This window comes from Pongo abelii, chromosome 14, assembly GCF_028885655.2.
Source record: "Pongo abelii isolate AG06213 chromosome 14, NHGRI_mPonAbe1-v2.0_pri, whole genome shotgun sequence".
Classification (NCBI taxonomy): Eukaryota; Metazoa; Chordata; class Mammalia; order Primates; family Hominidae; genus Pongo; species Pongo abelii.
The window spans coordinates 30,810,220-30,831,865 of record NC_071999.2 but is presented as its reverse complement, the minus strand read 5'-3'; the positions used below and the strand labels follow the sequence as shown (position 1 = coordinate 30,831,865).

General features: G+C 42.8%; 1 protein-coding gene across 6 annotated transcripts in view; it reads right to left on the bottom strand.

Moving 5' to 3' along the window:
• The window catches only part of ATP8A2 (ATPase phospholipid transporting 8A2), a 663,838-nt gene that overhangs the window by 101,179 nt on the left and 541,013 nt on the right, over nt 1-21,646 (bottom strand). The window lies entirely within an intron of this gene.

The window sequence follows — 21,646 nt, the reverse complement described above, 5'->3', positions numbered from 1 at the left end:
GTCCTGGCACTTTGGGAGGCTGAGGTGGGAGGATTGCTTGAGCCCAGAAGTTCGAGACCAGCCTGGGCGACATAGCGACACCCCTGTTTCTATAAACAGTTTAAAAATTAGCCAGGCATTGTAGTACGTGCCTGTGGTCCCAGCTGCTTGGCAGGCTGAGGTGGCGGCACTGCCTGAGAGTGGGAGTTCAAGGTTATGGGAGCTATGATTGAGGTTATAGTGAGCTAGGACGGCACCACTGCACTCCAGCCTGAGCAACAGAGCAAGACTCTGTCTCAAGAAAATCCCCCAAAACAGACAAAAGTACAGAGAGGGCTGTAAGAAAGACAGAGAAAATCTTTGGAACTGGAATTAAAAGCCAGTTGCTGACTCAGGTGAGACTAGTTTCAGAGTAATGAGGGGCAGTGATGGGCTCTGACAGGTAAGGGCTGACCTGGAAGTAGGGAAGTGGGTTGAGGGAGGGTAAACGTCCCTTAAAAGTGAGACTGTAGTCTCTTAGGGCAGGAGCTGGAGGAGGGGTAGAGAATCCTGAGGCTCCCGCAGCCCACCTCGCAGCACCTTCTACAAACTCAGAGCTCAGACAGCCCTCCTCAGCAGAAAGATATACATTCTTTCACATCCCGAAACCAAAAATGCAAAACCCAAATCCCTCCAATCTCTCAGATGTGGAGATCTGAATACAGTTATAAAGGAGAGGGTATGCTCAGATAAGAATCACACCAGTCCTAAATGTTATAAGTGGCTATCCCTGGCTGACATCATCTGCCATATGCTGGATGCTTTAGCGGAGGCCTTGTCTATGTTTTCCCCAGATGAACTGATGTTATCTTCCCTCAGGTCTGAGTCTTAACTGTGGGCTTACCTGAACATTTTGAGTAAAAAGGACAATGTATACTTTTGGAAAAGAACATATTAAAGGATGGGTAGCTTCATATCTGGAAAAATATACATTCCTTTACATGTGAATTTCACTTACTTTCCAGGTATTACTTAGTTCAGGTTTAAAAAAGAGAATTCATTATCTATGGTTTTCATGCAACACAGTTGCTCATATCTACTTTTGGGGATCACATGTGTTAGTATCTCTGCCTATGAGGAATAGTATTTTAAACTACCTTTTCTTGTTGTTTAGCTCCCGCTTGAATACCAAACCCCAGGGTGCAATTTGCATTCTTTAATAATTTTTATGAGGAATACATAATAAGTTATTTAAAATAATCACAGTAACCAATATAGCAGTCCTCTAACATCATGTTACAAGTGGGGTCCAAAATGAAACAAAATAACCAGGATCGGCTGCTGGGAGGGATGGGAGACAAGTGCCAATCAAATACGAAATCATCTTATCCTTGGTTTCACTGCATCCAAATTTTCTATGTGTTGACTTGTGCAATACATAGAAAATTTATTGTTGGGGTGTGGAGGGGCTTTCACAAACTAGGGCAAATTATCTTTAAAATAAGCAATTGTAATATAACATAAACTGCTGCTTATTCCCTTCCAAATTAAGAGCCCCTTTGGACTGAGGGGTTCCCTTTGGTGTCCTGGGTAACAGATATTGGTTTTTCACTGTTGGATGTTAATATACCACGTTGGTTTTTTTCTTGTTTAACCATGGATCTGGCTCTTTGGGCAACAACAGAGCCACCATCAAGCAACCTTGTAACTGGACTATCACATAGTTGAAAGCATATGCAGCCCAATCAACAACTATCACACTTTGGCCTCTTCATTTCTTGTTACAAATTTCCCTCCTTCCTATTTTAATAACTGATGCTCTTCCCAGGAAAAGCTCCTATCTATCACCCAGGAACCTTGAGCATCTTGAAGCATTTTATTTTTATCAGAATGCTTTTGGAAGCCTATCCTTCAAGCTGCACCATTGCCCTTTTATTTCTGAAATGCTCCTTATCTGGCAGTCAGCTCAAATCCATTTATGTGGTTTGGCCAAGATTTCCACTTTACAAGAGATGAATTCATTGAATCTAAAAACATATGTCCCTCTACAGATAATTATTCTCTTCAAACATCTGCCTTCCCATATTTCCCTCATCTTCTTCTTCATGGTCAACCATCTTTTGGGGCTTCCAATATTCAAAGAACAAAAATGTATTCTCTGATATTTAAGAAATTTTAGAATTAAATAAGGTTTTAAAAATTCTGCAGTCCGTGGCTGTGATACATCTATTAACTTTTAAAATAATACATCAAATTTTGAAGAAATTATTTTTATACTTGCTGGGAAAAAACAAATACATCTTTCTTTAAATATTTATCAGCACAGTGAAAGCCATGCTATTTTAAAATTTCACCAAGATAGAATTTTCTAGTAAATTATTTATGTCAACATTAATGAGTGATTGATCTTGAAATTACACTTATTTGTATGAATTGTAATTGTTATAGCCACCAGCTGATGCTGTACTTCCTAACACAGTAGAGTGAGTTACACAGTACAATGGGCAGGTGTGAAATGCATGAGGCCCTGGGACTATAGCCTAGCTTTGCAGCTTAACATCTCTGTGACACTGGGTAGATTACCTCTTCTCTCTCTTTCTCAATTTCTTCATAAGATGCAGACTATAAAAACCCCTTCAGGGTTACTATGAGGAGCACATATAATCAATGCAAAACAACTACTACTGTATCGTAATTGCCTTGACTTTGCGCCTGGTAATTTCAGCTGCGGAGTAAGTTAAAACTGGTTCTTTGCAGATTTAGAAAGTCTTTAAACGGGGGGAGAAAAAGAAGGCAGGGAAGGGAAAGACAAGGGAAGGAAGAAAACCAGGCTAATCTCATTATGCTTAACATTTGGCGTCAACTTTGCTAACTGTATCCATGAAGATATCTAGGACAGAAGAGACCCCTGCTGTGGCCAGGCGCTGAATTGGAGGATGACCTCAAAGACAAAGACTCTAAAATTCTACTGACATGAAGACAGGTTACTACCAGGCATGGGTGGCTAGAGTCAATCCTTCTGAGTTGTGTACAATCTGTTAATGCACTAAGAAGTCAAAATAAGTGCAAGATTTAAGGACTTTGTAGTGAGAGCAATTGGACTGATGATAAGGCTGTTGGTGCCAGAAAAAAACTCCAAGTTATATGGACCCCGGATATTATCTGGGACTCAGCAAGTGCCCAACATGTGATTTTTGAGTTCAAGTCGCAAGGTAATAAGAAGAGGTATATAGAAAAAAATAAATAGAGACAAGAGGAGGCAGAAAGAAGAGAAGCAAACGAATTCACAAATACAACAACCACAGTCCAACACTCTGTTCAGAGTTAAGGTTTAAAACAACTTCCAGAGCTTGCACAGCAAAACAAAAACGATGATGGGTTAGGAGTGACGTGAGTTACAGGCCGAAAGCCACAAAAAGTCACCCTTTTCTGGGCTTTGATTTCCTTATTTGGAAACAAAGAACTTGGGGTGTTCTCTAAGATTTCCTCCAACCTCGCTGGAGCACGTGCATCAAACATTGGATCCCATGGCACAGCCGACGTGATAACTTTATGTCTGATCAGTGCAATCTACAGGATTCTGCAGCGGGCTGGTGACAGAAGGGTGAGGCTGAAGGTTGACTCGCCTGCAAGACAGCAGTCTGTGAAAATGCACGCAGCTGAACACCAGCACCACGTGTACCTGCTGCGGGGACTGTCTGTCTTCTTTGGAATGTCCCCACCAAGGGAATGCAAGACAATTTAAAAAGGAAGGCTGAGACCGGTGACACAGTTCTCTGGCTCAGATGCGGTGTGCTGTGCCCACAGCCTTGCAGGCTGTACTGCAGAAGGTTTGTGCTGAGTGGCGCATGGGGCCTGGCCACAGACCAGGAGGAGCCTGTTCAAAGGCATATTTTAGGATGAGTTATGTGAAAATTGTCCGCAACATAATTTTTTCCCTTTCTGTCACATTGTTAGTGTTTATTAAATCAATGTCTCCATTTCCCTTCCTGTATTTAATCTGACACACAGTTGGTGGAAAATGTTTTCAAAACCAACCAAGAGCTGATAAATAGCACTGGCTTCATGTTAATAAAGGAATAGGGTTGAGACTGAACTAACGCATGGGTTTAAGTAAATAATTACACAAACTCTATGATAGAAAAAAAGAAAAACTTCGTGGTAAATGTTTCATGTTTTTGTTTCAACATTATGATAAATGGACCAACGCACTGGTAGAGAACAACATAATTTTAGTCCTGGAAGGAAACCTTAGAGTTCATTGCAATTCACTAAATACTTATTAAACCTCACTTGGTGCTAGGCACTGCAGTTGCAAAAGCAAGTAAGATGAGGTTCTTGTGTTTAAGAAAACACATGAGGGAGACAGATACAGCCTGGGTCTGTGCTGGGTCTCTAGGACTGGAGTCAGTTCTGCCTCACCCCTGCAAGGGCCAATTCATGCAGGCTGCATTTTCTAGCACCTTCCAACTGGGTCCTCCCAGTGGGAAGTGCTGGCAAGAGATTAGAAAAGAAGGGAGAAGCCAGGACTTCTCCCCCTGTGCCTGGAGGTTTCCAAAATTGGCCATGATTCACTTATTGCTCCCGCCCCTGCTGGACTGGCCCACTAGGGCTCCAGCTCCTGAGCTATTGAGCCCAGTGACCCAGCTACTGAGCTCTGGTATATTCATTGCTTCTTGTCTTGGTCCTTTCATCACAGGGTGGTGGCGATTTTCTGCTGTTGTTCACCCCCAGGTTCTCTCTCAGCCCCCTCTATGACATCTGCAACAAATTCCTTTAATTAAATGACAGTCTTTTAAATAACTAGCCTGGCTTCTCTGTCCCCAGTTAGACCCTGACTGATACACAACCCATTGATGGTAACACAGTATGACAGATACTCCACTAGAGTGGGTTTAAGTAAATAATTACACAAAATCTATGATTTCTATAAAGAAGAATTTCACAGAAATGTTTCATGTCTTTGTTTCAACATTATGATAAATGGACCAGTGCACTGGTAGAGTGCAACACAATTTTAGAACAGAAGCACTTTAGAACAGAAATGCTTAAGAGCTATGGGTCGGCACGGAAAGAGATGAATTCTGCCGGGAAGTCTGGAGAAGATTCCACACAGGCAGTAACGCCTTTCATGGCGAAACCTTAACAAATGATGAGAGTTTGGTGCTTGAAAGGTGAGCCAAATCCTAAGAGGTCAGGAAGGGGAAGAAGGGCGTTCCACAGTGGGATGCACGGCACATGTAAGCCAGGGCTCGATTCCAGCCTTGGAGTCAAGAGGTGGAGTTAAAGAAAGGGTGGCTGAGGTGGGCAGACAGAACCCCCATGGGGGAGCACTGCGAAGCCCCTCTAAGGAGACTGGTGTTTGCTCTGTAGGTAGCTGTGACCCTTAACAAGTGTCTGTGCAGTGACAGGGGTGTACCATAAGGTAAAGCATGGCGTGAAGGGGATTATGGTTTGGAGTAACTGCTGTAGTTGAGCAGAAGATGACAGGGCCACACCAGTACATCAGCATTGAGAATGTGGATTTGAAGACATATTGGTGAAGGAGAGGAGGGATGGAAACAGATGGATGTGTAGGTTAGGGAATAGTAAGAGCATAAAAAAACCTTCCACATTCCACATCTGAGCATCAAGATGGATAAGGGTGCTCATCAGTACACAGGCTGTAGACAGTAGGTTTTATTTTCAAGTATGTTGATGTTTAGGTGGCCAAGAAAACACACAGGTGTAAAGTGGGAGAGGTTCCTAGAAAAGCCAAGTCTGGCACTCAAGAAAGAGGTAAGGGCTGGATATTTATATTTGATATTTATATTAATATTTAATACACACATACACATTGCAGATTGTCATGGGAATGGAAGTGATACCATAGGAAAACACAAGAAATCCAGGAAGGGCTGAACTCTAAGGAAAAACACACTTAAATGGAAGCCAGGGAAAGAAGAACTGGCAAATGAGATGGAAAGAGATGGATAAGAGGGAACTAGACAAGAAATAATTTGGATGCCCACAAAGAAGAGTTTCAGGAAGCAGAGGTAGCCGTTAAGTATCTAATGGCACAAACATCAAGTGAGATGATGACGAGAGTGTCTTTTGGTCTGATGCTGAGGAGTCATATGAGGTCACCTGGTTCTGTCCCTTCATTTTACTGCTCAGGGAACAAACATCCTGGAGTGATGGACAAAACCACCCAAGGGCTCAGAGCTGCTTAGTAATGAAGCTGGACTAGAACTTTGACTTCCGTGGTCAGCCAGAAGCCTTCCCGCTTTCCCGCTAAAGGATCCACTTTCTGGGATAAAAACCAGAGCTGCTCACAGACAAGCTCAGAAAGACTTTGTACTCTACATTAATTTCCTAACTCAAATCACTTCAAAAAATGCCGCTTTTCACCATTTTTTAAAATTTGATTCACATCAACCTAAGAGTACTTAATTTATAAAGACTGAACTTATTCACCACATCAAGCATCTGAACAAACACAACATGATTTCTGATTGAGACACTTGAAGCCTAAAGGATGCTCTACACCAGCTTCAGGCAGTGGCATGCACCCCACGCTCTGGTGTATAAATCAGACCTTTTTCTTTGTGAGAAACCAATAAACTTGAGAACTAGCAATCAATATCTTGCTTAAATGCTCTCCCTCCGTGGCAGACATTCACTAGAAAAAAAGTAAATTATAGTTTTATGAAAGGAAAATAATTTTCTGGCAAAGAAGGTCAGAATGATGTATCTGAATTTTGTTATATTTAATTGATATGTTTTTTTCTCACCTGCTCTTTTAAAAGATGGAAACAAGCATTTCTATTTTTTCACCGTTTTTGAGGTGTTTGGATATTTCCCCTTAAATTTTAGGAATGAACTGCCAACGCAGCATCCTGAAACAGTGTAGTCTTCAGAGTCAAACAGCGGTCAGTGTGAATTGCTTCTGTATTCCTTCCTGGCTGTGCGATCTTGGGGCAATAATGACAACAGATGGCCTATCCAGTACTACTCTATATCTGGCACTGTATGGAATAACATGAGATCAGCTCACTTCGCTCTGCGATTCTTTAGAAAATTGCTATTTTTAACTCTTTATCCCTTTTTGAAAGCAGGAACCTACACTTAGGGATCATAGTAACTTGCTAAAAGTCACACAGGTGACAAGTTGGGAGGGAGACGCAGGGCTGTCTGACCTCAAAGCTACCCCGTTAACCAATGCACTGCTGCGTTTAGTGCTTTCACAAATACCTCCTTCTCAGATTGGGCTGTCATAACCACAAAATGAAGCTCCCACTAAGCAGCACGTAGTGCCAGTTGTTACCGTAATGGAGGTCGGAGACAGCTAGTTTTAAACATTAACCTTGACTGGAATTACAACCCAAACCTCAAAGTAAGACTACTCTGTAGTGCATACTATACCATACTTACACAGTTAATTAAAAAAAAATTAGGTTGTAAATTCACAGATTCGAGTTACATGTATTTATGGGGTGCAAAGTGATGCCATGATTCACGAATACAATGTGAAATAATTAAATCAAGCAAATTAATATATCCCTCACATCAAATACTTATCTTTTTGTGGAGAGAACTTTTGAAATTTACTTTTAGTGATTTTTAAGTGTATGATACATTATTATTTACTATATTCACGACTCTGTATAATATATCTCAAAGAAAAAACATATTCCTCCTGTGTCACTGAGGCTCTGTACCCTCTGACCATCATCTCTCCATCCCCCATCCCCAGCCTCTAATAACCTCCATTCTACTCCCTGCATCTTTCAGTTTGATTGTTTTACATTTCACATGTAAGTGACAACATGCAGCACCTGTCTTTCCGTACTTGGCTTATTTCACTTAGCATAATGTTTTCCAATTCCACCCACATTTTTGCAAATGACAAAATCTCTTTTTTAAGGCTGAAGAGTATTCCAGTGTGTGTGTGTGTGTATGTGTGTGTGTGTGTATCTCACATTTTCTTTTTCCATTCATCCATTGATTGAGACTTAGGTTGATTCCATAACTCTGCTATTGTGAATAGTGTTGCAATTAATTTGGGAGTGTAAACATCTTTTTAACATACTGATTTGAAATCTTTTGGGTAAATGCCCAGAAGTGGGATTGCTGGATCATATGACAATTCTAGTTATTTTTTTAAGGAACCGCCATATAGTTTTCCATAATGGTTGTATTAATTCACATTCCAAACTACAGTGTACAGGGGTTCCCTTTTCTTCACAGTTAATTTTTTAAAACAAATTCTCCTAGAGCCTCAGTACCATGCAAAATGATCTGTAAGATTTCTAGCGAGTTGGGATAGTAAAGAGTGAGATAAGAAAAGGTTTGGGGGCTCATTTAGCCTAACATCTGAACTGGAAATGCCTCTTCTATAAAACGAGCAGCGAAGGTATGTGCTGGAAATAAACCTTGTGTTTTCATGTGTGGAAGTCAACATTTTGCAATGTTTCTACCTGTCTAGAGTTGTTGGACCCATGTCCTATCCTTGACCATATGAGTTCTAAGCTGCCAAGCTACTAGCTCACTTCTTTCAAACTCCTAACTCATTCCTTTATGCAACTCCTTTATGATTCCGAGGATAAGTTTTAGTGGCTCTTAGCACATTTTCCCCCTGTTAAGCTCAAATTAGTCCCCTCTCTGGGACTCCCACTGGGCTGCCTTGGTACATCACAGAATGCTGGCTGAGAAAATCTCTTTTTAGTCCCCCGCAAATCACCCTAGTACCTGCTACTCTGATAGGCCTGTGCCATGCTGTATTATGGAGTAAGAGCTAGCTGCTGAGGGTCAATTATCCCATTGACCAGGCATTACAATAATTCCCAGGAATTAAAAGAGGTACTTATGTGAATCTGGATGCATATTGAAAGAAACATTAGTTCTTTTGTCATCTTGGCAAGTCTATTGTTCCAAGCCAGGCCCAACCAATTAACATCTTTTGCCAATCCCTGTCAGCAGGGGCTTGAAAAGAGGACAGAAAGGGGGTCAGTCAGATGCTAATTTAGATACAATTGTGTCAGGGCTGTTTGGAGGGGCTGGCTCTAAAGAAGCCACCAGGGTTTAATGAAGCAAACAGCTTGGGTCCTGGTGACCCTGCAGGGGTAATTTTAAAAAGACCCCTCTGTGTTCCTGTGCCAAATAACAGAGGAGCATCACAAGAAGCCCTTCCTTAAAAAAAAAAAAAAAAAATTAAGAGAGGGATAATCATCCATTTAATCTGCTCATTAAACAAATCTCTCAGGCGGACTTAACATGAATTAGCACTTCTCTAAAAAGGTAAAATGTGACATACAGCAGACAGTTCAGATAATTTGAAAGGGCACAATTCTTTATTATAAGCTCAATTGTTATTAATGTATTAATACGTGGATATTGCGTAAAGACCACCATCTTCATTCAGTCTTGTGAGCGAAACAGCGTGTTTTCCTAACTGGAAAACAAAAACACTTTCATCAGGTTCTAGTACACATCTAAGCACAAATTAAATATAGGAGACACCCGTTGTCCCATGTTTTTCCAATACAGAAATTAAGAAAAAAAATCCAATCTGTTGACTCTCTCTACTGCTGTCCACATAACACCTGCAGGGCTCACACGCAGGGCTGATAAGGTAACAGCTCAGCTTCAACCCTACTGCAGTTCTGCACGGAACTTGCAAACACCTCTCTCACAAATCTCCTGGCCTTATCTAAAGAGGGATAATGAGTCTTCTCTTTACATTGACTTTAATTGACTACTGTGTGAAGATGGTATTTACAGTGAGGCATGAGGACTTACACAAATCTCTAACCAGCCAACCTACAACCCAGAGCTTCCAATAAGGGCCTATGCCCATTAAAGTATTATTCCATTATGAAAACAGCAAAAAAGCCAATCCTGCACCACTTTTGGAAAAATATTTAATATTTCTTGTCAAAAAGTATTACCTATCATAGGAAAAAGAGTAAGGCACATTTCAAAATGAATCAACGCAAAAACAGAAACTTGTGCATCCCTTTTCTCTGCGGTATTCTTCACAAAAGCCACAGGTGCGAACACCACCTCCATCCCGCAGCAGATGACGGGACAGGCAAAATAGGCCAATACAAGACGGAGCATTATTCAGCTTGAAAAAGGAATGGAAATCGCACACCTGCTACAACATAATGAACCTAGAAAACACAGTCAGCGAAATGAGCCAGACACAAAGGAAAATATCGTATGATTGCACCTGTATGGGGTTCCTAGAATAGGTAAATTCATGGAGACAGGAAGTAGAACAGTGGATATAACTGGCTGGGTTGCGGGGGGGCGGCAGGAATTCCTGTGAGGAATTACTGTTTAACAGGATCTGCTTGGGAAGATGAAAAGGTTCTGGAAATGGATGGTGGTGATGGTTGCAAAACATTATGAATGTTCTTAATGCCATTGAATTGTACACTTAAAAATGGTTAAAATGTATTATTTTACCAGCCACATTATTCTGGGAACTCATAATTTAAATGTGCATTAAGGATTTCCTTTTCAAGGAAGTAAATATTGTATTATGTATTTTAGGTTGGTATAAAAGTAATTGCGGTTGACTTTTGCACCAACCTAAAATGCATAATAATATGAAAAATTAATCAACAACTCCACTGTATTTGCAGAGCTTTCACACTCAGCTAAAATATATCAGCTTTTTAAAAAGTTATTTTTAATTGAAACATAATACATATTTATGGGGTACGATGTGATGTTTTGATACATGTTTACATTGTGTAGTTATCAAATAAGTCTAATGAGCACATGCATCACTGCAAATATTTTATCATTTATTTGAGGTGGGAACGTACAAAATCCTTTCCTCTAGGTATTTTGAGATATATAATACCTTGTTGACTAGAGTAGCAGGTACTAAGATAATTTTGGGGGACTAGTATGTCGCTCTACTTTGCAATAGAACACCAGCATTTACTGTTCCTTTCTAATTGGAATTCTGTACCCATTGACCATCCTCTTCCCACCCTCCTCCTCCTGATATCAGGGTTAAATAAAGATTTAATATGTAGATATTACTGGTAAATAACAATCCTTGAAGTTCAAGGTACATGGTACCAAACCTAAAAATTTAATATTATGATTCAATTTAAATCCACACTTTAAAAATATTCCTTAAGGTTGTTTGCTCCTCTTATCATCCAAATAATATTTTCAGCTTTGTTGGCTTGTTTTGTAAAAGTTAAGCATTGCACACTAAAATTATTCACAATCACTAGATCAACTGTCCCCACCACAGAAGGACTGGGAAATGAAAATGCTGTGGAAGTCATTGAACCAGGATCATGAGCACAGGGAACAGCTTCTCCTCTGAAGGCAGTTTCTTTTGAAGAAAGCAGCAGTCAGTTGGTATTTGAAATGTTTTCTCTATTTGGAACTTGTTGCCTGAACAGTAAGTCATGCCAGCTTTGGCTCAGCCCCCTTGAGGCTTGAACCAAGTAAAGCCTGAAGTCACCATTCAGCAACTGTAGCAGCCATGGGGCGTCTGGAATTTGTGGAGTGTGCTGAGCCTTAAAACAGAACAGCTGTTGTGGAATGCTGTTACAAGACACCTCGGAAGGAGCTGAGACCTTGTGGACACCGTGGTCTATTCTAAATAGGAAGAACAATCATGGCTTCATTACTTTCTTGCAAGACAAGACTTTGCAAAGATGAAAGTATCCAAGATCAGTCTAACTGACTAATTAGGAAATTCTAATTTCCTCTGTAATCCCAGCTAGACAAGACAACTTGAAGGGTGAAACTATGTTCAACACACCTAAGTCACTGTTACCACAGACCTAAAGTGCTCAGACTAGATGCACACAATGACTGCTGACTTAAAGTAACTACTGACACCACTGCATTAGAAAACTGCCCCACAGACATAGGAGCAAAGAAAGCACGCCTCGGTAGAAAACCATGGGGCGTTACATGACTATCTTTAAATGAGATTTCTAAGGTATTTATCTCAAATGATGAATGTTATATTAATTATTTCAATTTTGATAGTCTGCTAGGGTAGATGCCAGACTGTAGAGTTCATTTGTCATCACCGAACTTTTATCTGAAAAAAATATCTGAAATAAGTCAAAGTCTTAAAATGAACAAGCAATCCAACAGGACAGTTTTACTCTGAAAAGAACCTTCAAGGTCCTATTTCCTATTTCCTCATAGAGTTGGCTCTATCATTTCATGCTTTGGTCTATCACAGAACTCTAAGAAAATCTCTTTTTACTCAAATTATACTGTGTTTATTTAAGAGTATACGGTGTTTGGCAGCTAAAAGCACAAGGGCCTAGCCTTGGTGTAGACATAAAGTTAGGACAAGAAAAAGCAGGGGTGGAGTGGAGGGAGTGTAAAGAAAGCCTGCGATGGCAAAGATGGGAAAAAGAAAATCTTCAGGCCTGTTAATAAGTAAGGCTTTTGAGTGTTTGTTTGTCTTCAGAAAATGTTTGTCTTCAGAAAATGTCATCAATGCTGTTTTACAGTTGAAAGGGCTCTTAAAGATCAACGTGTCCCCATCATAGATATTACGAAATGGTTGTTGAGTGGCTCAGTCAATAAACCTCTTTACTGTATGAATGAAAACAGGAAGAGATAGAGACAGGTCTAAGACTACTGTCATCTAGAAACTCACCAGAGGCCAAGCTCCTATCAATTGTTAGTAAATGATTATCAAATTGAGCGTTCAACTTTAACTTAGCTCCTTTTACTTTATTTTATTTTATTACTTATTTTTGAGATGGAGTCTCGCTCTCCTGCCCAGGCTGGAGTGCATTGGCGTGATCTCCACATGGACTCTTGCTTTGTTGCCCAAGCTGGAGTGCAGTGGCGCGATCTCCACATGGAATCTCGCTCTGTCACCCAGGCTGGAGTGCAGTGGCACGATCTCCACACAGGTAGCACAGTGGTTACTCACCACAGCCTCTGCCTCCCAGGTTCAAGGGATTCTCCTGCTTCAGCCTCTGGAGTAGCTGGGACTACAGGTGTGCACTACCACACCGGCTAGTTTTTTGCATTTTTGGTAGAGACGGGGTTTCACCATGTTGACCAGGCTGGTCTCAAACTCCTGACCTCAAGTGATCCGCCCGCCTCAGCCTCCCAAAGTGCTGGGATTACAGGCATGAGCTACCGTGCCTGGCCAGCTTAGCTCCTTTTCAAAGCTATCATTTGTTGGAATACAATAAACAGTTTCGTGAGTCTTTTCTATCTGTTTGAGTGTTCATTAACAAAACATATTTATTAAGGTTCCATGCTCCAAGCACAGAGTTGATCACCAGGGAGAAAGAGACGAAGACATGGCTTACTCAGGGACTCTGCCACTGAGCTTTAGGCTTGCTTAATAAAGTGGTAAGACTTTAAGCAACATTAGAAACCAGGATTTCTCATCTGAAGGCTCTCATTCTGTCATCTCAATAGTTAAGTAGAAGCAGTGACAGAAAACCAAGGGCCTGTGACAGATGTACTCACAGAAGAACAAGAAGAGGAAGAAAGGGGATATACGGCAAGAGGGGGAGAGAGAAGGCGGGGGAGCGTTTCATACAGGAAGAACAAGAGCATTCATCAAAAGGCAGAGAGGAGAGGAGACAGGAGACCCCACCACTGCTCAGGCCTCAGGGTACTGGGAATTGCTAAGGTGGGGCATGCTGTGGAAACCCTTGAAGACTGGGTAGAGTTACGTAATCCTGGAAGAGAAATAAGGGCATCACTGCAGATTCTGAGCAGAGTGACACAATGAAAACAGGCTTTCAGAAAGGTCAAGTTTGTAGCTGTAATACAAAAGAAGAGATTGAAGACAGGAAATAATACAGGATATGAAAGTTTATGCTAGGATTGGGTGGGGGGCGGGTAGTGAAAGGGTGCAAAGACTGGCTGGCCATGAAGGGCAAATAAAGGAGGAGGAATACAGAGATGACCAGAGACTTGGGGCACTAGAGTCAGAAGATGAATGACAAAAAGAGAGAAATCTGGAAGGACTTACTTTAAAAAGGATGAGGAAGAGAAAAGATGTGTTTTAGACATGTAAAGTTTAAGGTAAGGCCTCATCACGTAGGCAAATATAGACTGGTGCTAGAATAAAAACTGCAGAGAGAGTTGGGAGAAGTGTAATATTTCAAGAAAGAGGTTTGCTTGAGGAGTACAGACAAAGAACAAAGAAGAAATAACCAAGACTTGGGAAGGAAAACACAGTGTGTGGAATGTTTCTGTGGCCTCAGGCTTTCTGGCAAGTTCTCTCATTTATGGTTTGATAGCCCTCAGGGCGGGGAAGGGCTGAGATGGGCATGGCCACTCTAGAGGCAGGAAGGGGCCCCAGGAGAGTGGAAAATCACAGGAACAAATGCCCTGTCCTTCCGGGAATCAGAGGGCAAGAGGTCAGCTGGCAGAGGAGCACCAGGGCAGAGACAGGCACCGAGGCTGGAGTGTAGATTGCAACCTGCGGCCTCTGCACTTCCGGAGAAACCCAGATGGCAGCAGCCTGCGGAGGGCATGGAGAGGGGCCGGAGGTGTGAACAGAAACTCAACACGCACGAACCGCTGATGGCAAAACTGTGGAGGAGGGAGCACAGGGATAGCACGGGATACCAGGCAGGGCGGCTACTGCTCTTGTTTTTATTTAATGCTAGGAGAAACAAGAAAATTGAAAGACCAACAGGGAAATAAGAGAGAGAGAGAGCATATAAAAATAAGTGAATGAGGCTTAGGGCAGAATCAGCGTCCGTTAAGAAGTGATAGATCAGGATAAATAGGAAGCTAAATTCGGAGAGGAAGAGAAAAACTTATCGTTTTAGAAATGAGTGTATAAGAGATGTCACTTAGAAAGCCTCCCTTAAAAAAATTTTTTTTTTAAGTAAAGTACCTAAGGAGGTTATCTGTGGAAAGAGAGAGTAGTAGAGGCTAAAGTTAGGTCTTCAGGAATGAGGAGAAGATGGGTGATGTCTCTGGGTAGAGAGAAGATACAATGTCACGTTAATGGATAATAACATGACAATGGGTGACGTGCTCTCCCTTCAGGACCAAGGGACCAGGCTGGGCACATGCTCTTCTCCTCGGGGCAGTGGGGGGAGGGGGTGCGTACACATGCTTACAGACATGCGCATGCAGGTATCTGACTACTGAATACTCGGGAAAACTTGACAAAGAGATACCTCACATCAATAACATAACTTTTGTTTTGGCACACTAAAGAACGATATTTGGCAATTTGGCAGACACTGAGGGTAAAAGAACTATACGTGATGATTCGCTGAATGTTGAGGATAAACCAATGAAATGTTCTTATCCTTCAGGTGCTTAGAGTCTGATGAGAGAATGAGGACCTCTGATGGTGTAGGATATAGATATGACACACAATGTGTTATATAAGCAACCATTAATTATGGGGGGGAGGTGTGAGGAAAAAGAGAGAGCATTAGGGAAAACTATAACACTGACATTTGAATCCAAACTTTATCCTTGAGCAACTCACCCATCAGAGAATGGAAAGAAAGTATTTTCAGCAGAGCAACAGCACGGGCAAAGGCAAGGGAGGGCACAAGGCAGCATCACACCCAAGGGAAGACACCAGCGCTTCCGGCAGGCAGGAAGAGGCGCATGGTGAGAGGCAGGACGCGAGGCCAAAAGGCCCCTGGGGCCCAACGGGTGCGGGTTTGTGACTGTCACTTTGAGTCTGGGCATGATTCTATGAGGAAACAGAGAATGTCGAAGGGCATGAAGGTGGGATGATGTCCACGGTTTAGGAAATCTGTCTGGCACCAATGGCGCTCAGCCTGAGCTGGGCAGTGGATTACTGGGGAACCTTGAAAAAGTATCATCTCTTGGATCAAACTTCCCAAGGTTTCTGATTTGACAGGTCCAAGGTATAGGTTGAGCATCACGAATCCAAAAATGTGAAATCTGAAATGCTTCAAAATTCAAAACTTTTTGAGTGTCCTATGACACTCAGAGGAAACGCTCGCTAGAGCACTTTGGATCTCAGGTTTTCAGACCAGGGATGCTCAACTGGTAAGTCCAATGCAAATATTCAAAAATCTGAAAAAATCAAAATCCGAAACACCTCTGATTCCAAGTATTGTGGATAAGGGATCCTCAATCTGCAGAGTTTGTACAACACTGTTTTTTTTTTTTTTTTAAATGCTCCCCAGAAGATTCACATTCATTTACTTCAAAACTACTTATTTACTTCCTGTTAGAAGCTGAGAAATCAATAGCAGAACAGACAAAAACTGCAGCCTCATAGAGCTTATACATTGTGTGAATGTGTGTGGGAAAACAAGCCAAAGAAATAAGTAAATCCCATAGTGTGTCCAGAGGTGAAAAGTGACTCGGAAACAGGGTAAGGTGTCGATGTCGGTCCACTGAGGAGGGCAGTGCTGAGGATCTGAGTGACCCCTTGAGAGGGCTGAGGGCAAAGGGAACAGCAAGTTCAGAACCTAAAGACAAAATCTACCCAGGGACGTTGAATAATGAGACCACTGTGGCAGAGAGCAATGAGCGAGGACAGCAGTGGCCCGGATAATCACCAATGGTCTGGATCATTGCAAGGACTTAGACTTACTCTCTTAATGAGGCCAGAAGCCACTGCAAGTTTCTGAACAGAGGAATGAATGACATGAGTGATTCAGGTTCTGAAAGGATCATTCCAATGAAGAACAGACTTAGAGGGGACAGGATGGAGGATGGGAGACCAGGTGGGGTTAGTGGGAAGTGACATGTGAGATTGAGGTGAAGGGAAGGAAGAGAGCCATGGCAGTCAGACCTAGCAGGGTCTGTGGTGGAGGGGCAGCAGGAAGGAAAGGAAAGATTCAAATGCAACGGCAAGGTTAAAGCAGCCATACCTGGGGGCTGTTTGCATATGGAGACTGTGGGAGAGAGAAAAGTCAAGAATAAGTCTCTGCGTTCCTGGTATGAGTAACCTGAAACCAAGAGAGGAGCTATGGCAGGAGACCGGAGTTTTTTTTTGTTTTGTTTTGTTTTGTTTTTGAGACGGAGTTTCGTTCTTCTTGCCCAGGCTGGAGTGCAATGGCACGGTCCTGGCTCACTGCAACCTCCCGGGTTCAAGCGATTCGAGACAGGAGTTTTTATCTACTTTGTGCCCCAACCCCTGCCATGTGCATTTACGTATGTGTGTGTGTGTGTGCATGCTGAGGATGTATAAAGTCAGTTAATATTTTGACAGTTGATTTTCAGGGACCGAAAGACCACAGACATTTAGGAGGAAATGTCCTACTGAAAACTCTGGAAATTCACTCAACCAGGGTGGGCCTGAGGTTCAGGAAGAGGTCTGGGCTGAACACATAGAATTGGGGGTCACTATAAGACAGGAGTTGAAAGCATAGGAATGTGCAGAGGAGAATGAAGACCTGAGTCTTGGGAGATCAACAGTCAAGGGCAAATGGAGGAAGAGGAGCTGTTTTGCAGCACGGTGCAAAACGCCTGCACATGCACACACACGTGCATACACACACACAGAGTGGACAGTCTTGGGGAATTCTTTTTTGTTTTTTTTTTTTAAACTGATGTTGCTGCTATAATGTGACCAGAAATTTCACATGAATAGATATAACTGTTTCAAACACTCATGGCCCAAAATGTAAATATCAGATATATAATATTTATATTCTATCCTTTGCCCACCAGATATGGGGTTTCCTATGGATAGAAGCTAGATGTCCTAGTTCAAAAACACCCGTCATTTGGACAAATAACCCAATCTGCTTATATAGAAAAATGTCCAGTGTTTCCCAAGGCTTTGGGAAAGGGTTAAGAAGATATAATTGAAGCTTCACCGTGAGAGTTAAAAAATACACACAGATAGATTATAAGCATATCACTCCGAAGTCAGATAATGTCTTCTGACCAGAATTGCATTCGCTTTTTGAAATGCAGAGGTGATGGCAGGGGAATGGTTTCCTGTAGATCTGTTGAGCAATCTTCCATTCCTTTCCTGCTCAGTGAACTTTTTCATTGTCCTTTTTAAACCCCATACCCCATTCCACTAGATTGCCAAAAAAATTTTTTTGTTATCCTTTTCTATAACTATGAGGCTACTTAATGGATCCCGAATATAGCTTAATATAACTAAATTATTGTGTATTATCTTTACTTAAGCATTTTCAGATTTGGTAGGTCAGCTAATATTGATACGCTGTACATACGATATTCTTACTTGAGTCATCTTTATATGCATGTTTAAAAGGGGATGTTCCCTTGGGCATGCAGTGAGGATCTATTGTCAGAATGAGTAATGATCATTCACAAATAATCACCATATCCTGTTTAGAGATAGTTTCCCAGCCAACAGGCTAGAACAAGCCTACATGGCTTTAGTAGCTTAGCAAATACGATCTAGAGTGAAATCTAATCTAACTTTGAAACCTCAGCCATTCATAGTAGTTTCTTTGTTATCAGCGCCAATTTTAAGCATGTCTATTTACTCCTCTCAGAAACTGGCCTTTGAAACTACTCTGTTCCTGCTTCTAAGATTTGTGTATAAAAATACTGGAAAAACAAATAGATAATTAAAAATTTTATTTTGCCCTTACTAGTTGATTTGATTTCTTCTTAAAAATCACAATTTAAATTATGTATATATAATATAGTTATGAATTCATATAAAATTTAATTCCTAGACATGGGTGCATAAAACTTCCCAATTCTAAGTAACGTGTGTTTTTTTTTCTTTCACATAAACATAAATTCTACTGGAGCTCCTAAATTATTTAAGAAAAGTTCTCCAATCCCATAACACTCCCAAGGCCCTTTCGGTTCAGTCCATTTTCCTTTTTTCGCCTCTTCAAACCAACTTTCTGCTTCCCTTACTCTCAATTCTACTTAAAAACCCTTGACCCAGCACTATTCATCGGCCCCTTCCAGTACAATGCAGTTTGCCTGTAGAAGCTTCCAGAACATTTCCTCTCCAATGTCCCGCATTTTGGGCCTCCCTTAGCCCTCATGGGCTTAGCCAGTTGCTTGGCCTCCTCCACCTGTCTCCCTTCAGCTCCCTGCTCCTCCTTCCTCGCTAGAGCAATGCAGTCATCCCCCAGCCCACCTTTCAGCACTAATTACACCGCCTATTGGCTTCTGAGATGAGGCAGCCTTAGACAATGCATGGGCTTTTCTTCCATCTTGATCCAAACTCCATGAAGATGCTCAGGGGTGTTCTTGCTGCTTCCATGTGTCACCTGCATTTGCAATGGACATGGCTAGAATGGAGGTGTGGTTTCCCCTTATGGTTTCCCCACAAGCCCCTCCTCTCCCAGTGTTTTCCATCTTAGTCAACAGCTCTAATACCTTCCAGCCCCCTTGCTTAGGTAAAACTCTAGCAGATGCTTCTCTCTGCCAGGCCTTTGAGAAATAAAAACAAAATCTTGAGCCCCCAAGCAACTGAACAGACCCCCTCTTGGCCAAAGAGACCCTGGAGAAACCTTAAAAACGGAGTTCTTGACCACCTCAGACATAAGGTTAAACATGCCTCAGTGTGCCCCTTCCTTATTAACCTTTAGCCAAAACTCCTTCCTAAGGAGTAAGCAGAAACCAGCTCTGGAAAACAAGAAATGGATAACTCATTCCTTTATCACCTTAGCCAATCATCTGAGGCTGCAACCAGATGCCCCTACCTCTTCACTTCTTCCACATGACAGCTCACCTGTCTCACAACGCATCCCTTCATAAACACTGACCACCACCTTGGGACACGTTTTGGCTGACTCTTGGAGGATGCAGTGAGGTTCTGGTGTCCTCCACTGCACCTTTTCATGTCAGAGGGCTGAAAACTCCACCTCAGATCATGCTAACACCACCATTTTTTGAACATGTGATCCATGAAGAGGCATGGAACTCAATTGCGCCTGTACATGTTTCTCCTCTCATAAATATTCATGACTCCTCCTATAGCTCATTAAATATGTATTTCCAGCCACCCAGAAATTTCAGCATAAATTCCTGTCTTATCCTCCCTCCCTCTCAGCTCTGCCTCCCAGCAGGAGGAATGGCCAACCTGCAGGCTATAACCCTTTATGAGAAATAAAGCTCTTCCAAATGTATGATCCTGGTTATTCTTCAGTTGACAGCTTCTACTCCAGTCCCTGTGCAGGTCCCAGCATCCTCGAACACAGCTGTGTGCCTCATGTCCACCTGACTCCCAACTCCAAGTCCCCATCACCCAGCTGGACTCCCTGCCTCCATTCTTTCCCCTGTACCATCTATTTTTTCCCCATAGAGAGGCAGGGTCAGCTTTGGAAATAGACATCAGAGCATGTCATTTTCCTGTTAAAGCTCTCCAAAGACTCTCCATCCCATCTGCAGGAAAATCAAGTTTCTTGCTCTGTCCTTTACAAAGACCTCCATGGTCTGGCTACCGTGCACCCCTCTGCTCTTCTTTCTGCACCCTCCTCTGCACTGACCTCTTCCTTCCTGCCTGTCTGACTGTGGCCCTGTCCTTAGAACACACCATGCTCTGTGTCCTTGGGTCAGCTTCGCCTCCCCTGGTGCGGACACCACTGGCTCTGCTCCTCACTCAGATCTCAATCTCAGCCAAGATAGTGGCCCTCCTGGGAGGCCTCCATTATCCCTGCCATCTGCAGGAAGTACCCAGTCACTTGCTACTGTAATTCTCTGTATAACCATAGTATATTTTCAGGAGAGTATACCAGACACCTGTATGCATTATCTGGCAAAACTCTAGATAAATCAGGTTCTATATTCTCAATTTGTCAGACATACCCAGGCAGGGGGTTAAATGAGTTGTGGCATGTCACACCACAAGGAGCAGAAATGACAGCACCTGTAACACAGAATTGCCAGGGCACACTTGCAGGCCATCCCAAGCTGCCCTGGCTCTACAGAGCTCCAGCACTCAGACAGGAACCCATGCATGCAAGTATCCACACTCGCCAGCAATAAGCTTCTCTGGACTTGCGGTAGAGCCAAGATGGCCAAATAGAAACAGCTCCAGTCTACAGCTCCCAGAGTGAGCGACAAAGAAGACAGGTGATTTCTGCATTTCCAATTGAGGTACCGGGTTCATCTCACAGGGGAGTGCCGGACAGTGGGTGCAGGACAGTGGGTGCAGCGCACCGTGTGTGAGCTGAAGCAGGGCGCGGCATCGCCTCACCTGTGAAGCACAAGGGGTCAGGGAATTCCCTTTCCTAGTCAAAGAAAGGGGTGACAGCACCTGGAAAATCAGGTCACTCCTACCCTAACACTGCGCTTTTCCAATGGGCTTCACAAACGGCACACCAGGAGATTATATCCCGCACCTAGCTCGGAGGGTCCTATGCCCACAGAGCCTCGTTCATTGCTAGCACAGCAGTCTGAGATCAACTGCAAGATGGCAGTGAGGCTGGGGGAGGGGTGCCCGCCATTGCTGAGGCTTGAGTAGGTAAACAAAGCGGCCAGCTGGGAAGCTCGAACTGGGTGGAGCCCCCCACAGCTCAAGGAGTCCTGCCTGCCTCTGTAGGCTCCACCTCTGGGGGCAGGGCACAGACAAACAAACGACAACAATAACCTCTGCAGACTTAAATGTCCCTGTCTGACAGCTTTGAAGAGAGGAGTGGTTATCCGAGCACACAGCTTGAGATCTGAGAACAGGCAGACTGCCTCCTCAAGTGGGTCCCTGGCCCCTGAGTAGCCTAACTGGGAGGCACCCCCAGTAGGGGTGGACTGACACCTCACACGGCCGGGTACT